The sequence below is a fragment of the Sapajus apella genome, unplaced genomic scaffold (genome assembly GCF_009761245.1).
Source record: "Sapajus apella isolate SASKATOON/1434 unplaced genomic scaffold, GSC_monkey_1.0 scaffold14, whole genome shotgun sequence".
NCBI classification, from domain to species: Eukaryota; Metazoa; Chordata; class Mammalia; order Primates; family Cebidae; genus Sapajus; species Sapajus apella.
In genome coordinates, this window is record NW_022436954.1 from 35,932,314 (window position 1) to 35,954,526 (window position 22,213).

Genomic DNA, 22,213 nt, shown 5'->3' on the forward strand with positions numbered 1-22,213 from the left:
CAACACAAATTACAAAGTGAGAAACATTCTTAAACAGAATTATTTGGGATAACTTCTTGGCGTTTTTTCTCTGTTTTTTGAGTAGGGTCTCCCTCTCTCAGGTTGGAGTGTAGTGGTGCGACCATGGCTTAATGTAGCCTCCACCTCTCAGGCTCAAGTGATCCTCCTGACTTAGCCTCCATGAGTGGTTGGGACTAAAGGCAGGTGCCTCCATACTTGGATGCTTTTTTATTTATATTTTTTGTAGAAACAGGGTTTTACTGTGTATCTCAGGCTGGTCTCAAACTCCTGGGCTTAAGTAATCTGCTCTTCTCAGCCTCCCAAAGTGCTGGTATTACAGGCATGAGCTATCACACTCAAAAACTTGGCCAACTTCTAACTGCATTCTTTGCATAAATTCCTAGAACTAGGTCAAAGGGCAAAATTACTTTTAGATACTGAACCCTTGTTGTGACATTGTTTTCCTGAAAATTTGGATCAATGTACATATCGACCAGCAAGGAATAAAAATGGTAGTTTATAGTTTATATCAGATTAGGTTTTGTTGTACTTTTAAACATTTTTTAATTTGGTTGAAAAAACATTGCTTAAATTTGTATTTCTGTAATTAGTAGTACAGCTGATTGTTATATATGTTAAAATTAAATTGCTTTTTAATTTCTTTCATTCTTACATTTATAAATTATAATATCTTTGTGAATTAAGAATATTAGCCATTCTTCTGGCATGTATGTATATTCCAGTATGTGAGCTGATCATCACATCTTAAGCTTATTTCTTCTTAATTTTATCAGAATTTTGACACTGATATATTTAGTATCTAACTAGTAAGTCTATCCATGTTTAATTTTATCATTGATTTGAAAAGCCCATTTGAAAAGGCCATTTTTCTATTCTGTTATTAGAAAAAAAGTTTACATTTTTGTTTTACTTTGGTTTAAATATATTCAATTTGAGTATACTTCTTTAGCTCTTCAATAATACATTTGTTATAAGATGTGAGATGTTATCTAAGAACATTTTAACCCTTTACAAATAATTGACTACTTATTGTGAGAATATTTGCATATTTTTGAATGATTAATATTTGCTTCCTGATGTGAAATGCTTCCTTTATCATAATATATATGCCACTATCTCACATGTAAACACACACACACACACACACACACACACACACACACACTTGAGTTTAAGCAATCTGCAGAAAATTTGAAGCAACTCTGAAAACTCTTGTACTAAATCTTTCGGAAAATGTACACTGGCAATCAACTAATGTAGAACACGTCCTCGCCATTTACTAAGAAAGGTTTCTGAGGGTCAAACTAAGTACTTAAATGGCCCCAAAAAAGGGAGATTCCTCTTAGGATTGCAGGGAGGATAATGTCCTCTTCAGTATTTCAGAGAATACAAAGACTCTGAAAATAAGACCAGACATACTTTGGGCTGATCAAAAAGTAGACTTCTTATTGTTAGGTGAGAAGATAAATTTAAAAACATGGACAAATAGATTAATAAACCAAGATGATTTTCTCTGTGACCCACGTTTTACACGAAAATTAAATTTTTATGATACTTAATTCTATTATTAAATATAAATAAAAGGTTGCTTCAGGTACTAAAGTTAAAGAAATATTAATATTTTCTATAGAAACTGACTATCCCAACAAAGAAGGAAATCTATTCTCTTAGTGTTTCATTCCATGTATAACCTTGTCCATTAAAGTAGCCAAGTTAGTCATTCATCTTGTAGTTTGTCATCACTATCTCACAATATCTGGACAAAAATAAGAAGCAGCATATTCAGAATATTAAGTCCTATACACAGTTTGGAGGTAAAGAGCCATTTAGACAAATGAAATAGTTCCCAACATCCACATAAAAGGTATGCTGTTAAAGACTACAAAGGCTATCTCCTTCTCACCTTCTCCATCATATGACCAGTATCTCCAGTCCTACAGAAGATTATTTCTAATACCCATTGACATAAAGATGAGCACCATCTGCCAATGCCAGTTGACACAGTCAAAGTGAATGGCCTTGTGATCTAATTTTAATGAACTGCTAAAATATTCATGTCCAGATTTTCCTTGTCCATAACCTCCTTTCTGTTTGATTTGGTACCTAATATTCTTTCAAAGGTGAAGTCACTGTAACTGAAAAATAGATTCATATTCTCAGACTCATTATTGGCAATATCTCTAGTCAATTTGGGCATCCTAAGTGACAGTGTTGGATCCATGAAAAATCCCAGCTGAGTCCAAAAGAACTAGCCAGCTGAGTTTCACTAACGCCCACTACAGACGCCATGGATTCTTTACCATAGGCTTATTCCTGCTAGCGTAGATTAACTATAGATGATCCCTGTAAATTGCCCACATCTAGAGGCCTCGGCTGGTATGTAGGATGTGGTTTCTTGGTGAAGAGAGAGATTCTAGTTCTCAGGATCATATGGTTTGGCTGTAGGACCTCATTATCTTCAAATGTTATTCCCAATGTTCTTCATATTCATGAAACAGGAAAAGGCAATATTTACCTCAACCATAAAGAATCCCCCTCATTTGCTCTAGAATTTTGTTTGCAGTCAGGTGAGGTCCTTTAGTCTATGGATTTTTGGGAACGTTCCTTTCCTTTTATTACAAAATACTTTGTTAAATTGCTTAGCCATGTAGGGATGAAAAAGCCTTTTGTCAAGAGGTAAGAAAGTAAACTGGTCTAAGGCCGGGCGCGGTGGCTCAAGCCTGTAATCCCAGCACTGTAGGAGGCCGAGGTGGGTGGATCACGAGGTCAAGAGATTGAGACCATCCTGGTCAACATGGTGAAACCCCGTCTCTACTAAAAATACAAAAAAACAGCTGGGCATGGTGGCGCACGCCTGTAATCCCAGCGACTCAGGAGGCTGGGGCAGGAGAATTGCCTGAACCCGGGAGGCGGAGGTTGCGGTGAGCCAAGATGGCGCCATTGCACTCCAGCCTGGGTAACAAGAGCGAAACTCCGTCTCAAAAAAAAAAAAAAAAAAAAAAAGAAAGTAAACTGGTCTTAAAGAAAACTTTTATTTTATTATTATTATTATTTTTGAGATGGAATCTTGCTCTGTCACCAGGCTGGAGTGCAGTGGCACGATCTCCTATCACTACAACCTCCACCTCCCAGGTTCAAGTGATTCTCCTGCCTCAGCCTCCTGAGTATCTGGGATTATAGATGCATGCCACCTCACTTGGCTAATTTTTGTATTTTTAGTAGAGATGGGGTTTCACCATCTTGGCCAGGCTGGTCTCGAACTCCTGACCTCATGATCCACCTGCCTCGGCCTCCCAAAGTGCTGAGATTACAGGCATGAGCCACTGCATATACACAATGGAGTACTATTCAGCCATAAAAGAATGAGGCCCTGTTTCATTAAACACTACAAACGGAACTGGAGGTCATTATGCTAAGTGATATCAGTCCAGCACAAAAAGACAAACTTTTCATGTTCTTATTTGTGAGAGCTAAAAATGAAAACAATCGAACTCATAGAGATATAGAATAGAATGATGATTAACAGAGGCTGGGAAATGTAGGGCAAGGGGAGAGAGGATGATTAATGGGCACAAAAAGTATTTTGAAAGAAGGAATATGATCTAGTATCTGATAGCACAATAGGGTGACTAGAGTCAATACTAATTTAATTGTACATCTTAAAAAAGTATAATTGGATTGCTTATAACACAAAGAATAAATGCTTGAGGTGAAAGATACCTCATTTACCCCAATATAATTATTATACTGTATACCTGTATCAGAATATCCCAATACCTCATAAATATATACACTTACTCTTTACCCAGAAAAATTAAACATTTTTAAAAAATTGTATGTTTGTGACTGCTGTTAACTATAAACACACTTTGATTAATAGTAATCTTGGAATTTTACCCTGATTTAATGTTTTCACAAGGAAATCCCTTACAAAATAGAGTTTAAAAAACAATTTTAGAAAGTTTTAGATAGGTTGCTTAAATACATGTGATTTCAGTTATGCCATTTAAAATACACTTGGGCTCCATAAAATTAAATTCCTGCTATGAATATGCTGTGACAAACTCTGGGACAATTTTGCAAATCTTCCTAGACATTGAGGAAGAATTAACTGTATATTAGCAATCACTGGTATCAGTCAATGTGCTATCCTTTAACATTTATGGTTGTCTCAATTATCTCTTGCTGAGAGACAAATCATGCTCAAACAACTCTTTGGCTCATGATTCTGTACACAGGTTGGGCTCAGCGGGATAGCTCTTCTGGTCTCAGTTGAGATTTTTCATAGGTCTGATTTTCCTGGGCTTTGCTGCTGGATTCTCTCATATCCCTCTCTCCCTCATTTGGGGCAACTGTGCGTATTAGCCTCTGGTCCATGAAGTCTCTTCTCCTCCTCAAGACTAGCTCTCATTTATTCACATGGTAAAAGGCAGAATCCCAAGATAAAGAATGCAAGTTCAAGATCTTTTGAGTTCAAGGCTCAGTGCTGGCATAATGTTACTTCTGCAACAGTTTACTAACAAACACAAGGACCAAGACCTGTTCAATAGATTCTATCTCTTGATGGGAGGAGCTGCAAAATCTCACTGAAAATAGAATGTATACAGGAAAGCAAAGATTGTGGCCAATTTTATGTCTACCAAAATGCCTTTGAAATATTTAAATATGACTTCTATTATAAATCTTGAGGCTAGCTAAATACAGATTTAAATCACTTTTAGTATTGCCTCTAATTTCTAGAATCTCATGTATTTCCCAATTGATATGCATGTCTGAATTCCTAAACTGTATCCTAGTCAGTACTTGGATAATAAAAGCTATTTACTGTTACCATACCAAGCTTTGTGCATTATAGTTTCACAATAAACAAAATATGTCTGATTAATTTATCAGTCTGTTCATCATATTAGATATATCAAAATTACAGATGCTTTTGATGTGTAAAATGTTGAATAACTGATGTATAAATCACATGCTAAAAATTTATGATTTGAAGCAAGGTATTCTAAAGATACAATGCATTGTTCTGAAGAATTCTAAAGCAAACTATAGTTACTTATAAATACATTATCTTACACGATCATTACAAACAGTGCATATGTACCTGACAAAAGTTAAAATTTACTACCCCAACTGAACATCATTCAGAAAATATTTGCACAATAATTGAGAAGCCAAATGTTTAAACAGGTATAAGGTCTATTTACACAATTCTCAGTAAACTAGTCAGATGTTTTTCTGGATTTCTTTCTTTGTTTTTTATATTTCACAACTCAACAGTGCTTCCTCATAAATTCAATATAAGACATCACCTTGGAGGACTTGGGGTTATTTCCTATTATTCTAGTGTATAGCTGATGGCAAACTTGTTAGAAAGCTTTATTTGTTTTCCATAATTTAATGCTTGTCATTACTCACTGTGTAGTTTATATTAGGAATTATTATCCCCCTTTGAGTTGGTGCCCCCTTTCTATTGACTCCTCATAAATTTGCTTTGTTATCTCTAAAATGATCTCTTTGCAAATGAGTAACTTTTGTGTAGAAATAAAATATTATTTACATTGCATAATATGCACAGTGCAGATTACAACCAGTATATTTGTCACCTGTGAATGATCCTAAAAGGCACAAATCTCCAGCCATACAATTATCTGTCTATCTTTAGTCTATCTAAATAGGCTCATTTGAACCACAGAATTTCTATTTTGTAGGATATAAATGAGTAAAGATTATCAATTTTATAAGATCTAACTCAAAAAATATACCTTAATTTTCTCTCTCTCTTTCTCTCTCTCTCTCTCTCTCTCTCACACACACACACACACACACACACACACACACAATTTAGTGGTGGGGTATAATAAGAGAGACAAATTTATAAAGCACAGGGTATATAGACACCGAAACAATAAAAATTTAGGTTATTGCTCTTTTGAGGTTTCCTGTGACAAAGAACATTGTCTAAGTAGATAATTTTGCTCTTCACTTGTAAATAAACTTTGCAAGTAGACTACCTAAATGGCATTTAAACATTTTGGATATTGCTCAAATGGAATTTGTGCTGCACTCTAAACTATAATATCGATAAAAGCAGACACATTTTAATAGAAGCTAGAAGAACAAGTCACCCCCGTGTCTCATGATGTTCTACAGTTCGAGTGGAAGTGTAATAGGAGAAGGATATGTAATCAGGTAGATTTAGTAGGGCATTAGGATAGGATATCTTAGACTGACCTATTGTGGTCTGTTACCAACATCACACATCATTCTCTCATCATTAATGTTAAAAAAACAAAATATTCATACATGTTCAACTTTTTAAAACTTTGATATTCTAAAGTTCAAGCCTAGTCAAAGTGGAACTTGGGAAATTGCTACTGTTGAGAAGAAATAAAATGGTGGCTATCATTAGTGGCATATAGTAATTGTAGAAAAGCAGATAATACAAACTTTATTTAATCTTAGTTCGTTTTCTAATTATTTGAGCATATTGTGTTTGTCTTCCAATTAGTGCTACAAGCACATTAAGAAACAACATCTTAATTTCTCTTGCAACTCCTTCTCTCAGTTGATTTGAAACAGTGCTTTACAGATAGTAGAGATTCTAAACATCCATTGTATTGATAAGACAGATACAGGGGGCAGATTTAGTAACCACAGAGAGATAAACGCCTGATTTGCAAAGATAACTTAAGAAGTATTGTGCCAGGCCAGGCACAGTGGCTCACGCCTGTAATCCCGGCACTTTGGGAGGCCGAGGCAGGTGGATCACGAGGTCAGGAGTTTGAAACCAGCCTGGCCAAGATGGTGAGACCCCATCTCTGCCAAAAATACAAAAATTAGCCAGGTGAGGTGGCATGCATCTATAATCCCAGCTACTCAGGAGGTTGAGGGAGGAGAATCGCTTGAACCTGGGAGGCAGAGGTTCAGTGAGCCGAGATGGTGCCATTGTACTTCAGCCTAAGCGATAGAGTGAGACTCTGTCTCAAAAAAAAAAAAAAAAAAAAAAAAAGAATTTTTGGGCCAGAATAGTCATCCCATTTAATAAATCCAAACAAACAGGAATAAAGAAATTTGGCACAATTATCCTTGCATCTATGTATTAGTTTGGTCTCATACACAGTAATATTTAGTTTCTGCCATATTTATTTACTAACACATTGGTAGGTGACTAATAAGGAGATTTGCAAAATTAATCCAAGAAATACAAAATCAAATATCACAGAGAACATTGTATTAAAGAATGTGATTATTAGTCATGCAGTGAAAACTGAAACCTAAGTCATTCCTTGTGTTAAATTGCACTTAATATCCAACTTTCTTTTTTACAAAGGCATTTCCTTTTTCACCAACACAAAAAATGAAAAAAAAAAAATAAGGTGAGCTTAGCCTGAGCCAGGATTTGTCCCGGAAATCATCAAAAGGAAAATATGGATCAGTTATATCTGCAATGATGAAAAGCAGCAGCATCCATTTAGTATTTGGCATTTGATGGAAACACTGACATGCTTTGAAGAGTTCATGAAAGCATTTGTTTGAGGGATGGCAGGACTGTTGGAGGTAAAAGTTTTTAAAATTGAACTCTACCTCATTTTTTTAATTGGTGAACTACAATTTCAATGAAGTATTTTCAATCTTTATCATGCACCAGACACTTACATGGTTATCTCACTTTGTCTTCAAATAATCTTGTCAAGCAGACAACCAGGAGCATATTTCAAGATGAGAAAACAATTCTCAGTGAGTTAATTAGCCTTATCAAGTTATTACAACTGGGTAGTGGAAATGGAATTTAAATCTTGGTTGAATTGATACTAAAATCCACGTTCTGATTAATTCATGCTGACTAAGAAAGATGAAGAAATAAAGCCTTAAAGAGACTATTAATGAATAATTTTACATTTCAGATTAACTGTTTTAAACACTCTGCTTGAGAAATATGACGAATAAATATAAATATGAATGAATATGATCTCTCTATATTACTTTTACTTCTGAGTTCTTAATGGTACCATTATAAAATGTATGTTCTTTTATATTCTCCCGCAGAACACCAAACATGTAGAAATATATTGAAAGGTTTTAAAAATTATGCTCTAAAAATGACTTATTGATAATTCAGCTCTCATTACCTTTGATAATTTTGTCTTGAATTCAGACTTATCTTTGGTAACAACGTCATTAATGAGACGAGATCGGTCATAAGTCGCATGTTCTGATTCATCCGTGTAATCCTTATCTTTTCCTAGGGCTATAAAAGAGAAAGAGAAAATTATATCGATTTTTAACATTTTTATTTTCTCTTTTTTCATTAAATGTACTAATCTTTCCTCTTTTATGTTTTCCCAAAGTATAGCATATATATAGGTATATATATATATATATATATATATATATATACACCTACCTATATATGAAAAAATATATGAAAAAATATAAAAATTTATATATATGAAAATATATAAAATTTATGTGGCATAATTTTCAGATAATCCATATATTCAATAAATAAGCAGATAAAAGTAATCACATGAAAGTGTGCCTGTTATTTACTAATGCTGACACTGACAGTGATTTTCAGAAGAATTAAATGCATCTGTGCTATTGAATGTATTTCAAATTTTTGAAAATAAAAATAGAACCGTGAAAAAAACATATCGCTAGTTTTGAACTTGAAGACAGAGACATCTGTAAGAACTGTACAAGTATTTATTTGCTTAATTAAAAACTGCATTGATTTTGAGAGTTTGTTTTCTTAAAAGCTGGACAAATTTGAAGTGTAAAAAGTCTGAGAAATCATAGAAAATATGTTAATAAACATAACAAGAAACATAGAAGAAATCAGGGGATTGAAACAACTGCCAGGAAAGAAGAGAGAACACTGAAAAATGACGGTTACTAGTAGAATAGCAAAAAGATAAAATGCTGTAATGTCGGTTACATATAACGATGTATGCGAACAATGAATAAGCTGTAATCAATGTAAAACAGTATCAAATAGGAAATCTCCACAGTGTCTGTATGACCAAGAACTGTTGACACACTTCACAAAATTTATATTCCATATGATATAAATATCCCTTCAAATTCAAAAAACAAATAGATTGCTATATATTTTGCCTTTTCAAGCAAATCAAAACATCTTAAAGAGTTATTTTATTAGATTCGTTGATATCTACTAAGCATGAATTTTGTAATTCAAAACAATAGTGCTGTCAAGAGTTCAGTCAAGTAACTTATTGTACAGAAGAAAAACAATTTTGTTTATAATATATGTATTTCTTTATAGGTGATGGTTAAAAAATACTATAGCATGGTATGTTATATCATGGGCAGCTAATAGTATCAGGTTCTTAGCAGTGGTATAAACTAAAATTTTATACCATAGGTCACATTATGTCTTAGAATGCAGTTAATAGCCAAATATGTTTAGAAGCTCTAAGCATTTAGTGGTCACACTTAGACCTACTAACTACACCTAACACTTATTGATGGTTAACATTTGCTAAGTGCATGCAATACGCAGAAACTTTACCTGTATTATTTCCTTTTATTCTGATGAAAACTTTAATTAATGGGTATAATTTCTTCCTACATTTAATAATAAGCAAAAAATGAACATGGAAATTAAGGAACATGCCAAAGTCACTAAACTAGTAAAAGGTACATCTAAAACTGAAACAAATTCTGATCTGACTCCAAAGCTGATGCTTGTGAATACAGTATGTTTTCCCTAAATTTAGGTAAGTTACATTTTATTCATTCAACTTTTGTTCATTAAACAACTCTGATATGCAAGATATTCTTTTACAAGTTGACATTATAGTAGCAAACACAATTCTGCCTTCATAGAACATTAAAATAGGAGAAGACATGCAATTTCAAAATAAGTAAATTATTAATATGTCTTATGGTCAGTGCATTTGAGAAAAAATACTGTAGATAGGAAGGATGAAGGTGTGAAAGGCAGGGATTGTCATTTTAGTAAAGAACATAGTAGTACTATTTGAGCAAATATATGGAGATTGAGGCAGTTAGGCACACAGGTAAACTGGAGGAAGATGATCAACATGGAGAAAATTTTAAAATGCAAAATCTGGATTTGCATTGAACTGTTACATAAGCAAGAAAGAAACTGAAATTTTGGAGTTATTTTCTTGGAGCAGCTACCAAAACCCTATCACTGACTTGTGAATTTGAAAGGCATAGGGTGTTTAGTGTTTTTATTTCCTTTCCGATTCTGTCTCTCTCTCTCTCTCTCCCCCTCTCTCTTTCCCCCTCTCCCCCTCCACCCCCCCCACATTGGTTATTAGAGATGCAAGAAATCCTTATTTGGTTAAACAGGAATAGGGAAATGACATGTGCTATTGGGGAGCAGGCACCGGTCTGTGGATCACAAGACGTAATTTCTCTTTCTAAATCTGCCACTTCCTCAACATGCAATTTCCTTTTTCCCAGGTCTCTAAGGGTCTCTAAAATTATTTAATTATGAATTTAATGCTTATAAAAGATAAAATGATAATTTACATTAATTAATGTATTTTATTTTCCATGGAACACAGAAATTAAACCTATAGAAGTTCATTACTTATTTCCTGCTCCTATTCCACTCACAATTTAATTTTTTAGGCAGAGATATTTTGTTTACTTTTTTTTTATTGCTATAACTCATCTATTCCTGGAACAGAAATATGCAACATTATCTTGCTGGAGGGAAGCTAACTCAATTTTGAACATTTGCCAAATACCACCATATTTATGAAGTTTTTTCAGATCTCTTTTCCCCTGCCCTACAGCATTGACTAGAGCTTCTAAATTCCTTCACATTTGTGTTTTTCTTTTCTTTAGTCTGCTATTCTTCCTTCTCTCCTCCCCCCCTTTCTTTCTTGGTGTATTAGAGAAGTCAGCACAATATCTGGGTGACAAAACTATCTGTACACCAAACCCCATGGCATGCAATTTATCCGTGTAACAAATCTGCACATTTACCCCTTGAACCTAAAAGTTAGAAAGCAAGGAAAAACTTTCAATAAATGAGTATTCACAGACTAAAAATGAAAAAATATATATATATAACATAAGTAGGAAACTTCAAGTAAAGAGATTAAGAGAACAAATAAAATTAGAGTATGCAGACAGTTTTAAATTATTGTCCTGATGAATAATATACAAAGATATTGCTAGGGCTTGGAAATGGTTTGTTTGGTCCAGGTCTCATGCTGAAATCTGATCTTTAATGTTGAAAGTAAAGACTGGTGGGAAGTGTTTGGGTCATAAAGTCGTATGCTTATATGTTTTAAGAACAAAACAGAGCACAACCAGAGACACATTCTAAAATTATAATCTAAAAGAAAGAAAATCTGTGTTCACAGGAATGTTTCTCTAAGCTTATGAATAATAAAACATCTAAACTATTACCATCTTAATAAACAACAACTTTATTCTAGTTACTTAGGCTAAAACCCAGGGAGTGATCTTGACTCTTTACTTTCTCTTGGACCCTACATCAGATCCTTCACCAAATTCTGTTGAGTTAGCATGAAGCATTAACTCATTAGCACATAACACTCTTTAGCACATATCACTAACATGCAATGTGTTTTTACTTATTTGTCTTCATTTATTATTTGTTTCCTTCACTAAGGAATTTTTAGTGAGCCTGGCATATATATGCGTGTTATGTGTATGTGTGTGTGTGTATGCATACACACACACACACACACACACACACACACACACACACTTTTTTCCTTCACTTTTGTTATCTTGTTCGTTGACTGCTTTATACTTAACATCTAGAATAGGGTCTGACACATAGTTGCCGGTCAATAAATGTTTACTGAATGACTAACTGTATTTGAATGCCCAAATCCTATCTAAACTGTATTTAAAGTTTATCTCAAAGCTGATCATTTATCAACATCTGATTACAGTTAATCAAAGCCATCACATCTCTTGAAAAGAAATTTGTTAGGCTGGGCGTGGTGGCTCATGCCTGTAACCCCAGCACTTTGGGAGGCTGAGGTGGGAGGATCATGAGGTCAAGAGATCGAGGCCATCCTGGCCAACATGGTGAAACCCCATCTCTACTAAAAATACAAAAAAATTAGCTAGGCGTGGTGGCACGTGCCTGTAAGTCCCAGCTACTGGGGGAGGCTGAGGCAGAAGAATTGCTTGAACCCGGGAGGTGGAGGTTGCAGTGAGGCGAGGTCACCCCACTGCACTCCAGCGTGGTGGCTGGTGATGGAGTGAGACTCTGTCTCAAAAAAGAAAAAAAAAAAGAAGTCTGTTAGATTCTCTAAAACGATCTTCCTTTTTCCATCTTTTGCTCCTACCACATAGTAGCCAGAGTGACCCTTTTAAAAACCTAACATAATTCATATTACATCTCTGTTCAAACCCTCTCATAGTTCTGCAGCTCCAAGTAAGGTCACAGTTCATACAACAGCCCACTGGGCACGCATCATCTAGCTCCTTACTATCACTCCCCATCCAGCTCCTACAGCTCTACCCTCATGCCCCCCAATCCAGCTGCACCAGATTATTTGATGTAAAGTATGTCCTCACTGCAAGATTTTTGCACTTGCTTGTCTTTCTGTTGATAATGCTCAATCTCTGTTTAGCCAGAGTTCTGTTAACTTGTCACTTCATCAGAGAATCACTGACCATTGTTTCTAAAATACAGTCCCCATAGTTTTCCCTCTGCTCACAAGGCTTTATTATTTTTTATTATTTTTATCAGCACCTGACATCAAATGATACACACACATATAAACATATATGCTATATATATACATATACATCAGCATCTGGCATTGAATGTACTTATTTATAAATATAAATGTTATCTCCTCCTAATTATAAGTGTTATTAGTGCAGTGACTGTTTTGTGCATTGTTATATCGCAATATTTAGTTCATTGTTAATTGCATTGTAATCTTTTAGTAAATTGTTAAATTAACTGATAAATGAATGGCATGTTTATATGTGGGAATATTTGCATCCATTAAATTGCTAATTTTACAGACTGACAATCTACAGAAATGATTAAAATATAATCTTAAGTTAAAAAAGCTATTTTAGGCTATTCTCACACATTTCACTTTAAATATAATTTTCCTTCTAATGTAGCTTTGTAAAACCATATAAATGTAAGGATAAACAGTGAAAAACTATAGTATGAATGAAATGTAAAATGTGTTATCTATTTTAACTGGGTATTGGTAGTCCTCTCTCCCTCACAGACTTTTTTTTCTGTTATTCTTGCCAGGAGTTATTTGTATCACAAATGCAGAATTTAAAAAGCTTTTTAGAGTTAGTATTAGTGTCAGTCAATATCTGAGAGCAACAATGTAGAGAACTGTATTGCATTTTGGTTAATGAAGCTAATTATTCTCCCATCAGTGAGAGCTTCTGAAACACAAATGAAACCTACTCATGTGTTTTGGTTCTTAGCAAGGCCATAGATCCTTATTTTAATGAAATTTTCCACATGTGATGATGAGACATTTATTTCACATATGCCCAGAATATCAATTAAGTTTCAATTTTAAAAAATGTTTAAGCAATTGCACTAAATTATAATACCAAATATTATGTCAAGTTTCTTCTTTTTAAGATGACGTTCTCCCACATTTTAGCATTTCTGAAATCATGGTAGTAACCTATTTTTCCTGAAAGCTCTTAATAATTTGATGATTCTTCTTATAATTGGTAGTGTCTTAAAATCTAAGAAGATCAGAGATTAAGAAAAACAGATTTTCAAAAAATGAAAACATAACAGCTTCTGGAACAGGTGGTAACAAGGTAATTCTGATTATGACAAATAGAACTCTTGCTCTTCTCTAGTAGCAGAATTGCAGGAAGGCATACATTTGTAAAAAAAAAAAAGGGGTCTCAAAGCTCAAGAAAATTGCTTCATATTTTGAAGCACAAAGGTTTATATGCAGAAAGGGAATCAATATTGGTTTCAACAAATCCAAGTTAAAATCCTAGTGTTATCATTTGTTAGCTGGGTGGCAGTGGGTCAGTTATAGTTTTTTAACCTTAGACTTTAAGATAATAAAATATTCTCATAGAATAGATCCAAGGATTAAACGTAAAAATCTATGCACAGTTACTCAAACACATAGGGTATTAGATAAACATATATTTTCTTCCTTTTGTTAGATTCCTTTTGTTAGCTCAATTTTAGTACTGAGACAACTTAAAAAAAAAAAAGAGTAATTTAGGGCTACCAAAAAAGTCTTACCTTTCATTTTAAAGCCTACCTTTCATTTTTCAGCATCTGAAAATAGATACTGTACTTCCTTGAGAATTTTAAATGTGTGAGTAGATTATTAGTTGGCCTTCACTTACTTGCAACTGTATAAACTTTCCATATCATGCTAATAATGGCTTGCTCCAGGATTATCAGAATAGGTGATAATACAGAATACATGATAATAATGACCTAAGGTTATTTTCATAATTTATTATTTATATGTCATCTCTGATAAATATTCTCTGACTTGAGTCTCACAAAAGCTTTCACTAAAATTCTGCTCAGTCTTTGTTTATAGTATAAGAAGAAATTAATATTGATATCTCCATTTCACAAATCAGAAAACTGAGGCAAAGATGGTGCGTATCCAAGTAATAAGTAACAGAGTTGATACCTGAAGCTGGACCTTTTGACCATCAACAAATTTCATTATTTTCAAAATTACTATCTTACGGAAGATTTCTGTGAAGAATAAACTCATATATGTCCCATACACAGCTTGCTGCGTGGTTAGGACACAATAATAACGAGGACACTGACTTACTCTTTGGATTTCCTTTGTTGCCTACTTCTCCCTAGCCCTATTGTTGTTCTAAAGTACTACCATTTAATGGAAGCAATGAGGGTACTGACAGAGCTGTGCTCAGTGAACACCACAGGGAAGCAAATCCTGCACGTAAACTGCTTTCCATTATGTCAGTATGCTAGTGTTTTCCACTCACCATCTTTCCCTGCACTCTTCTAGTCCTCATCCATCCACCCATGTCATTGAGTAGATAGCTGGTACCAAGCAGTATGAATAAGACAGACATAAATCACAGTTATTATTATCTAGTGTAGTCATCCAAAGTGCTATAATAGAAAGGAAGTAGCATCTAAATAACTATTGGGGAGGACTTCAGTTAAGAGTGATGTTAGAAGGGCAATTCTACAGCCAGGTGCGGTGGCTCATACCTATAATCCCAGCAGTTTGGGAGGCTGAGGCAGGTGGATCACCTGAGGTCAGGGGTTTGAGACAAGCCTGCCCAACATGGCGAAACCTTGTCTCTACTAAAAATACAAAAAATTAGCCAGGTGTTGTGGCGCATGCCTGTGATCCCAGCTACTTGGGAGCCTGAGATAGGAAAATCACTTAAACTGGAAGGTGGAGGCTGCAGTGAGCTGAGATTGTGCCACTGCAATCCAGCCTGGATGACAAGAGCAAAACTCAGTCTCAAAAATTTAAACACTTTGCATGAAAGTCTATCAACCCAATTTAAATACAAAATAGGATAATATTTAGATTAGGTCCTCAAGTGAGAAAACTCATAGTGATAAACGACATCACAGAGAGCAATAAAAAAATGGGTGGATTCTACAGCCAACTCTGCAGAGTGGTAGGGGTGTGTGTGTGTGTGTGCATGTGTGTGCGTGTGAGAGAGAAAGAGAGAATGCTCTTTTATCCATTTGTCTGTCCTAATCCTAAAATTATTCTTTATGCATCTACTGTGGGTCAGGTATTATTCTTGATTCTGGGGCTAAAGGTGGCAGTAAGATTGACAAAGTTTCTGTCTTACGGAAACACAAAATTGGGGTGAATAACCTAAGTAAATAACTTCAGGTAATAAATATTATGAAGAAAAATCCATCAAGGTTAGGAGACAGAAAGTAAGTCGGATGTGAACCTGGCTTATTTCAGTGTAGGGCCCTAGGATAAGCATGTATTTATTGTGAACAAGGAACACAAGACAGCTGAGCTATATGCAGCTCATGAGAAGAAGGAAGCATTAGGAAATGCCCTAGAGACACCAGACCCAGATTCTGTAAGGTCTCCGAATACCAGAGTACATTTATATTTTAAATGTAATGGGAAACCCTGGAGAGACAGGAGCACAGAAATGATGGGATTTAATCTTCCTTTCATTAAAGCCTTTCTGTGACTCCTGTGTGGAAAATTGTCTATAAGGAGGCAAAATTTTGCACAGGGAGATCTGTTAGGAAGTTATTATACCAGTTTACCAAGAGAAAGCAGCAGACAGACCCAGGCATGGCGGCGAATGTGGTGAGAAGCAGTCAGATTTCGAATATATTTTGAAAGTTGAGGTCTGACGACCTTATGTGTTCAATAAACAATTGACAAGATTTACAGTGACTGTGAGGCTGTCACAACTGAAAAACATGTTCCTTCAGTGTAATTCCCTCATTTCTGTAATCTTAATTAGGTTAGGAACATTAGAAGAAAGTTATTTCGTATGCCATCTTCATATAAAATACTACTAGGAAAAAATAATGGGAATTAGTGGATATTACCTATTGTTATAGAATAAAAGCAAAATCACCATGAACTCCTTTGACCATAACTATTTAAATAAATAGACCAATAAGTATTCCACTGAGCTAAACTATTACGCTTGTAGAAAGTAAATAAATGCTTCCAAACTAATATGAACCCAATGGATGAGGAAGTCATTTTATAATATTAGCAAAATGTTGATTTCATAACAAGATTAGATAGATGTGTGTTTGGGTTGGTTGAACTGAAATTATGCTGGTCTTAATGAGCCCTAAATATTTCAATTCTGAGTTACCTGAGTTTATAGCAGTATGGGCATGGAAAGAATCAAGCATCAGGCACTTGTTAATGGGGATTGCTGTGTCCTTGTGATTTTCTAGCATACTGAGAAGAAAAAACATAGGCAATGGTGGGGGGCTTCCAAGATTAGCAAATAAGATTATTGCCACACAAGGATTTCAGATTCACTGCTACATGGATCAGCACTTTCTAGAATAATTTTGTGAGCATGTGGGGGTATATGGAATGCTGCTCTGGCTTTGTGAGCTGCTTTATGAAAAGTAGAATTCAAGGCTATGAGATGTCAATTAAAAAATAAACAAAACAAAAAAAAATCAAAACTTTCTAACCAAATTAGCTTTTTAATCATTACCCAAATATATTCTAACATGCAACTTTATCCTTACCTTGTACTTTCTGCCTAAAACTTATTAACGTCTTACAGAACTCGTGTCTTTGGAAAGCACTAACCACTTTTTACCTTAAGGCCTTTGTGCCTACTGTGGTGATTGGAAGAGAAGGCTGCCTGGGTTGAAAGCTCATTTCTCCATTGACCAGCTGTGTGACATTTGGCAAATTATTTTCTCTTGATGAATAAGTTTCCTCATCTGTAAAAAAGGGCTGGTAATAGTACCTAACTCAAAGGGTTATTATGAGAATTAAGTGAGGTAAGGCAGGTAAAGTGTTGTATAATAAGAAAGAGTTCAGTAAATTATTATTTATCCATTATGCCATAAGAATCCTCCCCACTTTTTTTTTTTTTTTTGAGGCAGAGTCTCACTCTGTTGCCCAAGCTGGAGTGCAAAGGTGTGATCATAGCTCACTGTAACCTCGAACTCCTGTGCTCAAGTGATACTCACATCTCAGCCCCCGAGTAGCTGAGACTACAGTCGTGTACTACCATGCCTGGATAATTTTTTAATTTTTGTAGAAACAGGTTATCACCACTTTGCTCATGCTGGTCTTAAACTCCTGGGCTCAAGCAATCCTCCTGCCTCAGCCTCCCAAAGCACTGGTATTACAGGCGGGAGCCACTACACCCAGCCTAAAATCACTTTTGATGATCACAGAAACAGCTGTTCAGTGTAGATATCTCTGGGCCCAGCAGAATTTGGTATGAAAGATAAGCTTAGTGAGTGACTGAATAAAGCAATGAACAAATTTTTATTGAACCCCCATGATGTGCTAAAAGCTATGATGAAGTTATTCCTTTTGATTTACTTCAAGTCCTACAAAGAATGGATCATTGATCCCAATTTACTAGTGAAATCACTAAAGTTCAGAGAGGTTACGTAACATACTACAGCTAGTGGATATGAGAATAAAGATTTGGAACAATGAGAAATATCAATCCTCAGTGAAACACTGACCACATGCAGTTAAGTCTGCCTCAGCATTAATATTCTCATGGGGCCGCTCAAAGTGGTTAACTGTAAAAATGAAAAGCTATTAATCAGATGCATTAGTCAGGTATCAAAACTTGTTGTTACTTTGAAATTCCCATGCAATAATCAGCCCAATGCCAGAAGCTGGTACTCTGCACGCTAAAGGCAAACTTAGAGAATTTAACTGCTTTGCATTTAAAGGAGAACATGTATTACCAAAATGCTCACTTATGCTTTATTTGTTTGTATTCTTGGTATATTTGGCATTATTTTGCTTGCTTTTCAAAGGCATTTAAAACACTCATATTAGGCTGGGCGCAGTGGCTCACACCTGTAATCACAGCACTCTGGGGGGCCAAGGAGGCAAATTGCCTGAGATGAGGAGTTTAAGACTAGCCTAGCCAGCCTAGTGAAACCCCGTCTCTACTAAAAATACAAAAATTAGCTGGGTGTGGGGACACATGCCTGTAGTCCCAGCTACTCAGGAGGCTGAGGCAGGAGAATCACTTGAACCCAGCAGGTGGAGGTTGCAGTGAGCTGAGATCACACCAGTGTACTCCAGCCTGGGTGACAGAGCAAGATTCTGTCTCAAAAAAATAAATAAAATAAAAACACTCATATCATAGATATGCACCTAACTCTAAAAGAGCATCTCCCAGCCAGGTGTTACATCCAGATGGATTCCTGAAATGCTTGGTTATACTACATAGTTAACTGGAGATTGTACCTCACCTTTGTTATAAAGGCGAATACCTCATCATGTGTATGTATTTTGGCTGTGATGTTTTTCTAACTTGGATAAATGACAGATTGATGCTGGGGGATGTTAAAATAGTGAATATGAGATACAATGCCTGGAGAAATATAAATACAGGTCATCTGGAACTAGTAACTGAGACACACAAAACTGATAAGAAAAGAATTATAAAGTTAAGAGCATCCAATTATGTTAAGCATTCAAAGTGCTTTGTAATATTTGGAATGGCAAGCTGTCAAAAATAAAATGCATGGAATTAAATGGAAGATTTTTCATGACTAGAGTGATTGTTAAACTATACATTGGTACTCATTTGGAGGACAGGTTAGTGAAGGGTGCTTTGCAAACTTTCCCTCCTGTATGGACATTTTGGACAAGAAAAACTTCAGGTTTGTTTTTATTTTTTAAATTAGAAAACAACTGATAATATAGGTTGATCATCCCAAATCTTAAATGCTCCAAACTCTGAAACTTTCTGAGTGTTGAAATGACACTCAATGGAAATGCTCGCTGGAGCACTTCAGATTTCAGATTTTCAGATTTAGGATGTTCAGAGAGTTAAGTGTATAATACAAATATTCTAAAATTCAAAAAAATTCTGAAATCTGACGTACTTCTGGTCTCAAGAATTTTGGATAAAAATACTCAACTTGTAGTAATCTTCAGAATTAATTACTACAGGAAAGACTTTTGTATCTGAGTGAATTTTTTCTGATGAGATGCTCTTTTTCATTCTGTATATGAAATGAACCTGCTGGTCGCTGGCTTTAATTAAAAAAACTTAATAAGCCAGCACTGTTTCTGTGCCACATATATAACAAAAATATAAGAAATATATGAAATGTGGCTAATTTACAGTCATTCAGAATGTTACGACAAATAGCAAAATTCATAGTTTTAAAAGTTATGAAAAGTGACTTAATGCCTGCAGAGAAAAATCAAGATACAGTTTTTAGGACACAAATTCTTTATCCTGGCCCACACTAAATACTTACTGGCAGGTTGTTAAAACTATGTATAATAATTTCACTCCCCAAACCAATTAAAACTGATTTTTCTGGAGCTGTGGTGCAGGAAGTATTAAAAAGCCCTCTGGAGATTCGAATGTGCAACCAGAGTTGCGAACTCCTTATGTAGGCACTATAGCCTGGCCACCGATGTATCCACTACTGAAAACTCAGGGCTTCATTTCTTCAGGTTATGCATCAAGTCACTGACATTGCAAAATAAGTGTTGGCACATCAGTATCACTTTTTGATTAATTTGGCTTTATTTTATTTCTCTTTAATTTATGAAAATGAAAACCCAATTCAAAATAATTGTTTATGGTCAAGCTAGAGATTTGAATGTAAAGCTTGCACAACTGAAGCATATCTTATGTGATAACATCAAAAGACAAAAAAGGAGGTTGAGAAAACTTGTCACTGTTATAAGAAAAATAAATAAAATCTATATTATCCACTAATTATGAGTCAGGATAGAATCTATGAGTGTTACCAACATTCTAAATTCTGAGTGTCAAAATTTTATAGATCTTGAAATAGTAGTCTGTAAGTACTTATTCATAAAAAATTTGCATTTTTTCAGAATGGCAAAAATTGTTATTTTTTATTATGTGATTGCTGCTCATCATAAATCCTCCTTAGTATTTGCATCCCCATTTCTTAATAATTTCTTAACCTCAGAATATTATACTCACCCATTAAGTTAAAAACCAAACATGAATATTTTTTTCTTAAAAAAATGCTAGGTTTTTTAGAATAACACAACTTACCTTTGCAGAGAGGGAAAGGAGTAAATAAATACTGAATATTAACTTACCCAAACAAAAATCGCTGAGGTCAGCAAAAGAACATTTGAGCACAGAGTCGTTTTGATTTTCCTCAGTGTTAACTGAAATAAAATAAGACACTTTATAGTTTTGGGAAATAAAAGCATAACAACAGAAAAATAACCATAGTGATGGATGGTTACGTGATGGCTGAACATAACGAAATTTTTTAACTTCATGAGTTAAAACTAGTTATTTAAAATTTCACTTTTCTTTTTTTTTTTTTTTCTGAGACAGAGTTTCACTCTGTTGCCCAGGCAGGAGTGCTATATCATGATTTCCGCTCACTGCAACGTCTGCCTCCTGGGTTCAAGTGCTTCTTGTGTCTCAGCCTCCTGAGTAGCTGAGACTACAGGCGTGCACTATCATGCCTGGCTAACTTTTGTATTTTTAGTAGAGACAAGATTTCACCATCTTGGCCAGGTGGGTCTTGAACTCCTGACCTCAAGTGATCTGCCCACCTTGGCCTCCAAAAAGTGCTGGGATTACAGCTGTGAGTCATCGTGCCCAGCCTAAAAATTTAACTTCCAATAAGCGAAATAAACATCTATATTATGTTTTAATACCCTCATCTTCTTGAACAATTAGCCACTTTCCTTACTGGACATATTTGTAAGCTAACTACAATATGTAGTGATTTCACAATAGTATTGAAACAATAATTTTGGTATTTTCTAGTTATCCAGAGAAAGAAGCAACCCTATGGAATCATAAGGTAATATGTTCTTATAAGAAAAAGCAACAAAAGATTTAAAAAATAAAAATACACCCCATCCACTTCACAACAGGGAGCTTGGTTGTATTTAAATTCTTAACTGTTTAAGTTTTCCAAAGGGATAGTATATGTCTTAGTGGGCAAATGTGTACAGAAGAGTGCCTAAGGGTAGCCACAAAGTTTCTTTGTGTGGCATCTATCTGGTACGTCTCCAAATTTCAGCCCTTGCATGCCAGACTTGGGTTGCCAACACTTGTCCAGCCACATCTTTATGCAACCAAATCTTCACTGTTTTATTGTCAGTAGTAAAGTCTTCAGCCTTTATTTTCAGAAAACTGAGTTTATTATTGCTGACATTTTCTGTATGAATACTGGTTATAAGTTCTCACCAGGAATGTTACCTCATCAACAAAAGGGATGCAAATAGAGGCCAAATGCACCAGTGATTCATGTAGCTGGGACTTCCACTGCAAATATAAGGTCCAGGCTCCATGGGATTGGCCATTTTCAAGTCAAGGAAGGGATAAAATACATCTGGCCAACAAATGGCATGGTATACTGGTCTCCTTTCTATGCCAGCCTCCTTCCTAAAGAGCTGAATAAAACTGGTTAAATGGAAAAACGAAGGAAAGCAGTGTTTTGAAAACATGCCGTTTTTATAAATTGAACAAGAAAATAGGAATTGCTGCT

The 22,213-nt window shown here is 35.1% G+C and overlaps 1 protein-coding gene across 1 annotated transcript in view; it reads right to left on the minus strand.

The window, feature by feature from the left end:
* ANO3 (anoctamin 3) overlaps window positions 1-20,868 on the minus strand; it is a 173,086-nt gene extending 152,218 nt beyond the window's left edge. Inside the window, exons 1-2 of the mRNA XM_032283712.1 lie at window positions 20,799-20,868; window positions 8,154-8,272 (exon numbers count right to left, since the gene is read on the minus strand). The gene's annotated coding sequence lies outside the window, so the exon portion shown is untranslated. The remainder of the gene's footprint in view (window positions 1-8,153; window positions 8,273-20,798) is intronic.
* Window positions 20,869-22,213: the final 1,345 nt, after the last annotated feature.